The following is a 7,295-nucleotide window of genomic DNA, read 5'->3' on the forward strand; positions in this document are numbered from 1 at the left end:
CATGTACCACTGAAAAGAAACAATAAATTTTAAAAAGTTTTTTTTCTTAAAAGGTAACCTAGTATGTTACTCTCGATGATGAAGAAAGGAGATAGCAGGAAGAGGAACCAAAAGAGTAGTTTAATTCTGCACCAGGGATGGAATTCTAAAGATTTCCCCAAAGGAAAACCATATAAAATAATGGTGGTGGAGAAGGACAGAGTTTTGCTTCAGCACCAAGGCCACCCACTGACCTCCTTAACCTGTTCTTTCTTTAGGAAAAAAGGGTTCTGGGAAAGCCACTGAATTGAGGACATATTGACTGTAGACAACAATATCCCTTAGAAGGATAAAGGTGAAATGAGAATGGGTTCTACTCTTTGGATGTCTAATCAGAGGATAGGCTAAATAGTAGAATCAGGAATGGTCAGGCAGTTTGAAATAGAAGGAAAGGAATAAGTAGATTGTAGACAGGTTAAAAATGTGGTCCTCATGTTATATTCAGGAAAATGATGTCAAGAGAAAGATGGAAATTCATGATTAGGGGCCACAGCATGAGAGTGATGAGAAAGATTTGAGAATACCATTCAAGAAAAGATCAGAGGAAAAAAAAACATGAATTCTTACAGATATACTGAATGGAAGAATTATGTTTATATGATTTTTATGGTACAATCTGAAGAAATCAAGATTTGTGTGTTTCTGTGGTGGAATTTTATGTAAAACCACTGAAATGAAATAACTTCTGGGGAGAGAGGAGAAGCAACAGGTGGTGGGTGGGGACGTGGGCAGGGGGAGACTCTGCGGGAGCGCAGGGGAGAGATGGAGGAGGTTGTCTGCACCCCCTGGGCATCAGACACCTGGACCAGGGCCAGCTGTGCAGCACCCAGCGCTCAGACTCCGCTGGCAGCTCAGCCTCTGCAGCGCGACCTTCACGTCTCGGTTCCTCAGAGAGTAAGGGGTGAGGATGGAATAAAAGACGGATGGCAGGCGACCCTGGGTGGGGGAGTCCTGAGACGCAGACCTCAGGTAGGTGAAGCTTCCAATGCCGTAAAACAGGAGGTCAGGTGGGAGGAGCAGGTGGACAAGGCCTTCCAGCGGCCGTTCCCCGAGGACATCCGCAGGAGGGTGGAGAGGATGCGGATGTAGGAAAGGACCGTGAGGGCGAAGGAGCTCAAGACGATGCAGCTGCTCACGGCAAAGCCCACCTCCTCCCTGGGGTGGAAGTCAGCACAGGAGAGCCTCATGAGAGTGGGGATGTTGCAGAAGAAGTGCTCCACTATGTTGGGCCCACAGAAGGGCAGGGAGAAGGTGTTGATGGTGTGGAAAACTGAGTAGAGGGCCCCAGTGGGGCCCCACCCACCCAGGCCAGGACCACCAGTGCCCAGCACAGTCCGTGGCTCATGATGGTCCCATAGAGCAGGGGCCTGTAGATGGCCGCGCACTGGTCATAAGCCATGGCCGTGAGCAGAAAGCACTCAGCTGAAGCAAGTGTGAAAAACATGTAAAGCTGAGCCACACACTCGAGGTAGGAAATGACCCCAGGGCCCTGTAGTGTGGTAGCCAGTGCCTGGGGATGGTGACTGAGGTGTAGCTCAGGTCCAGAAAACACAAATTCTTCAGGAAGAAGTACATGGGTGTGTGGAGGTGGCTGTCTCTAAGCACAGCTGTGATGATGGACATGTTCCCTAGGAGGCCAAAGGCATAGACCAACAGGAAAGAGACAATGACCACTGGCCTCCATTCTGGGATGTCTGAGAAGCCCCTGAGGATGAAGTGAGTCACTCTGGTCTGATTGGACATTTCTCCCCCTCTGAAGTTGTGTTCAGATGCAGTGGCCACAGATAGCTAACAGGAGGTCAGCTGGGAATATGTCCAGGGAGGTCCTTTGACTACAGAAGTTCATCTTCTCTCAATGGAAAAACATCCTAGAAACAGCTTATATGAGAATCATAATCCAGGAAATTGTATTTTGATGAATCACTGTGCAGCCTGTGCCTCAAGTCAACTGCTCTGATTACACTGTAGGAAAACAGTGTCTCATGAAGAGAGGAGAGGAGGGGTGGGAGGGTAAAGCGGAGAGGAGAGGATAACAGAGGAGGCAGATGTCTGACAATTTTTCCTCCCATTCATTGTGGGGGCTTCAGGTAAGAGGTCTCATGTATTTACTTCACACATTGACCCAGGTCACCACTTGGGGTGATTCAACATTAACCCAATTGGTGATGCTTTAGTGAATGAAGAGATGGGTCTTTTTTAACCCCTTCCTTCCTCATGGTGCTCCTGCCCATAGATTTCCCCAGCCCTCCTAGGTTTTATAATCCTTTGGAATAATACTTGGGAAAACACTAGCTATAATAAAAAGCTAGGAATGGAACCCTGAAATGACACTGCTGTCCCACTCCTTTGTATCCATCCAAAAGAATTAAAATTGGCCTAGTATAGTGACACAGCCACATTCATCCACTTTTACAGCACAACTCCCAAGAGCCAAGATAGGGGACCAGCCCAAGAGCCTGTGAAGACATGAATGGATCTAGAAAATGTGGACTAATATGGCTGAGTTTGCTCAGCCACCAAGAAGAATGAAAGGATGTCATTTACTGGTAGGTGGATGAAAGTGGAGCAAAGGGATGGAGGTGAAGAACTTCATGCTGAGTGAAATAAGCCAGAGTAAGACAACCAAGGGTGGAATGTTTTCTCTCTTATGTGGGTTAGAACAAAATAAGGAATGGGGGAAAGAGTGGACCTCAAGAAGGGAAGACAGTGGAAGGGGGGAGCTGAGAGATGAGATTCACCAAACTATTCTGTGCACATGTGTAAACCCCCAGGGAAGGCCGCCCTTAGGTTTATCTGCACAGTGCTAATTTAAAAAACAACAAATAAATAGGAAAAAAGGCCATTACAGCAGGAAGGAGGTCAGAGAATAGGAAAGGGGAGGGGAAGGGGAAGTACAGGGGGCTGAAAGGTGGCAGTTTTGTTTCATGCACATACTAATATTTTGAAATGAAACCCCCTATCATGTATAACTATAATGCACCAATAAAATCATTAAAATTATATAGTAAAAAGAATTAGTGTCAAATTTCTATAAGGAAAGTCTTACATATATACATTATTAATTTAATTTAAAACATGGAATATTTAATATAATTCACAAAATCTTATAGACTGCACTTACTACAGAATAGCATATTTAGTAAACGTGGATAAATTTTAAAACAAGGAAGAGCAAAAACATGTACCTTACAAATCTGAGGTTCAAACACGTTTTTAAACAGCTGCTTTTCTCTGCACAGATGTGTCCAGCAGTGCCATAGTGAAGTTCTGGCTCCTGACCCCTGTTGGGGATGCTGTCCCTCAAGCCTCATTTTTCAGACAGGACACTTGCTGTGTGACACAGCAGCAGGAAGGTGCTGGGGAGTGGCCACAGCTCACCTCCTCCTGCAGGCCCATTCTCACCCCCAGGCCTCCTCACCTGAGTGACTGACAATCCTGACTCAAGGCTTGGCTCTTCCAGCCAGGCACTATGACAAAGCTCTGACAGCTGCCCATCAGCAACATTTTCAATAGGGAATTCTTATTCACTTTGGAAGTTGGTTAAAGTTGGGAAATTTAACTTTATTCCAACATCCAATATAATTTAAATACATCCATGCAAACTATTCTCCACTGTCAGCTCCTGTGGAGGAGTCCTAGAATTGTTTCCTATCCTCAAATACATTGAAGTCAAGTTGAACAAACATTGGAATTAGAACACATAAAATCAGTTTTGAGGGATCTTTTATAAAACAGCTCTGCTAGGACCCAGGGAAACTGACTTTGACTGAATGCAGAAACTTAACATAAGCCCTTGATTCAAGGTATGCACACCAAATCCCTGCTCCTAGGGGTCTGGTTAGTGTCTGTTTCCTACCTGCTGTCTTCTCCCTCTGTGGGCCTGATCCTCCAGAGCAGGACAGGGCCTCTTTCCCTATGTGTAGTCTGTGCTCAGTGGAGAATAAAGGAGGGAGCAGCCTGAGTTCAACCTGGTGGAAGTTACCCTTCACACACTCGGCTTTAGACGTGGTTCTGCAGGAGCTCACTCTAGCATTTCCAGCTGTGTGAGTGTGCAACCTCCTGCATAGGACAGTCAGGAACCCTGCAGTCATCATAACCCCAGGATGAAATATGCTTGTGACAGTTATTGAATACTATTGCCTGGTAGAAGCTCATCTGCTGCTCTGAGCCCTTCCTTCCCCAATTTACCCAAAGTCCAAAGAAGACATTCCCTATATGCTGCAGAACTGCAGAGCCAAGGTCACGACCCCATCTCTGACTCCCACAGCTCCCCTCAGTATTCAACATTAGTAAGAATTGAAAGAGAAAAGTTGGTCCTCCTCCCAATGGTCAGTGGGCAGGTAGAACTGGACTTGGAGGACACTAAAGAGCATTGATACAGGTGTGGCTGCTACTTGAATTACAATTCTGAGAATCTGTTGGAGGCAGTGCTGGAATTTTCCTTAGGACAGAGACATCTGTGCAATACTTGGGAAATGGCAACTTGCTCAGATTTCAACCACTAGAATACCTATAGTGTGGAGAAGGTACTCCAGGGTCTTCTCCTACCTGGAATTCCTGATGCAGCTTGTCACATAATTCTCTGTCAGATGAAGGCACCTTCCTGAAACTTCTATCCAGCAAGGTATTGAAAGACTGCAGAACAAGCAGGTGAGATAAAACAAGAATATGCATCCACATAGGGAGAAAAGAAATTCTCATTGTTTGCTGAGGACACAGGTAATATATAGAATTCACACACGTGCACACACAAATTGCTAAATTGATAGCACTTTTAATAAAGTTGACAAATACAAAATAAGCATTCAAAAAGTTGCAGTATGCTGTAACTAAACAACAAACTATCATAAAAATGAAGATGAATAAGCCATTTATAATGGGTACAAAGCAATCTGTAGTGATAAATTCAACCAGGAGGTTAAAGAAGTTACTGAGAATTAAAAATTTTCATTGAAAGAATGAATACATTATAATATATATATATATATATATATATATATATATATATATATATATATACCAAAGGTCTGCAGATTTATGAAATCACTGTATAAACTCTCTTTTTTCACAGAGAATAAACCATTTTAAAAATCATGTGCAAACACACACACACACACACACACAGAAAGGAAATAATGAGTCCAAAACTACAAAGCAGGGAAAGCATAAGACCTTATTTCTAACCCTACCACAGAGCTGTACGTAACTAAAATAGCACAGGACTTGGAAAATCTGGGTCATTTGGACAGTGGACCAGAACAGAGAGCCAGAAATGAACCTACTCATGAAAAGGGAATTGGTTTTGAAAAAGTATGTCACTACTGCCATGGAAACAGGGTAGTAATTCCAATAAAGAAGGCTGGGCTAGTCTTTCTGGATTTACAGAGAAAGCAAGGCCGTGGCCACAGACAGCCTGGTGAAGGTGGACCTGAACTTCACAGCAGCCCTGGGGAAGCCTCGCCCCTGGTCTCTCCCACAGGAACCTCAGTGACTGATGGAGTCCTGGGGCCTCACTGGCCTCTCTGGACCCTACTCCAGGGTGGGAAGCTGCTCCTTGAGAGGGCTGTCAGGGGAGAGGCACTGTGGCCACATCAGGGACAGCCAGGTGTGTCCCTCAGCCACTGGGGGGAACAGGGTGACAGTCACAGTAGAGGCAGCATCTCCCTCTGGACCCATGCCAAGCTCAACCTTCGGGTCAGGGCAAGACATAACCCCCACCCTCCTCCTGCTGCTCACTCCTCTCCACAGCCCTGTTGACAGCGCAGGCAGCAGGCAGCTCAGGGCTCCACACCCCCAGAAGTGAGGGAAGCCACAGCCTCTGCACCACCACCAGTAAGTTCCCCAGAGCCTGCAAGAGCTTCAGACTGCTCCCACCTCCTGCATGACAAGGCCTTCAGTGAGTTACGATTTTTCCCTATACTGTGGCTGACTGTAATTTTCATAAGACTTTCATAGGTCTGGAGAAAATTCTTATCCAATGTCCTAATAAGAAATGTTTCTTGGGTGATTAAACGTCATTTTTAAGATCTCTTAACCTAGCCTCCTTAATACAGGTGACAGGGCATAAAACAATATTTTCTATGCTAATTTCTGAAACATGAATTCAGGATTTATTTCAAAGACTCCGCTTTATTGTAGAATTTTGGCTTAAGGATATAGCAATATTCAAAGCAAATATCAACAATCTCATCATGCAAAACAGGATACTGACAACAGTGTAATCAATGAATAGATTATTGAAAATATAAGGGAAAGTTTAATTCACTTATGAGGAAGAGAGTAAGACATGATAGAAAATAATGGTGAGCTTAATAAGATTTGTTTAAATCACCAGTATGTGACCAACTAAAAAGAACCGAATAACAGTGACCTTAAGTGGTAAGTGGTACAGTATCGTTCATGAACAGTTATTATTATTGGTTTTGTGACAGATTAGGATGCTGTGAATCAGCATTTAAATTAAAGCCTGGCAGGAATGTCTGCCTCTGTTGCCCTCGTATTTATGTAGAAATATAAGTCTCAAAGTGCAGGCTATAGCCGGCCCTCCAAAGAAAAAAAGAAAGAAACAAAAATCAGGAAAATAAAAGAACATGAAACACGAGGAGAAAAGGGTGAGGAAACAAAAGCCAAGGGCAGGATATGGGTTAAGATGTTTAATCAGTCACCAAGGTGACCAAATGGACTCAGGAAAGTTAAAGGAGGAGGAAAGCACATTCACACAGAGAAGACAGAAACACACATATTGTTACAGAAACTGACACAGTGGAAGAATATTAGGAATCAAAAGTCCATTGACTGGGAAATAAGTGTGCAAAGCACCTGGGACTAGCCAGGGCACGTGAGTAGTGGACAGTGCACGTCCTCACACTTCAGCAGGACCATTCTCTGGAGGCCCCGGCTGCTTGGCCCTGCTCCTGTGACAGTGTCTGTGTGCTGCTGCATTCCATTAGGACATTCAGACTTTATGAAGAGAAACTCAGAAAACATGATAAGACACCATGGAAAATGTGACCAATGAACTGGAATTTTATAGGAAAACTTTATTGTTAAAGCCAACATTGAATCCCCTTTCCTGCCTAGATATCTCTCTCTCTCTCTCTATCTCTCTCTCTCTCTCTCTCTCTCTCTCTCTCTCACACACACACACACACACACACACACACACACACACACACACACACATTAAATAGGAACAATTATCAAGCCTGATCTTTCCACCCAACTTGCCCTTTTTATTGCAGAACATTTCATCAAGA

The 7,295-nt window shown here is 44.3% G+C and overlaps 1 pseudogene; it reads right to left on the reverse strand.

Moving 5' to 3' along the window:
* Positions 1-831: 831 nt before the first annotated feature.
* LOC144255916 (olfactory receptor 5AR1-like) lies at positions 832-1,782 on the reverse strand (annotated as a pseudogene).
* Between the last annotated feature and the right edge of the window lie 5,513 nt (positions 1,783-7,295).

The sequence above is a fragment of the Urocitellus parryii genome, chromosome 1 (genome assembly GCF_045843805.1).
Source record: "Urocitellus parryii isolate mUroPar1 chromosome 1, mUroPar1.hap1, whole genome shotgun sequence".
Lineage (NCBI taxonomy): Eukaryota > Metazoa > Chordata > Mammalia > Rodentia > Sciuridae > Urocitellus > Urocitellus parryii.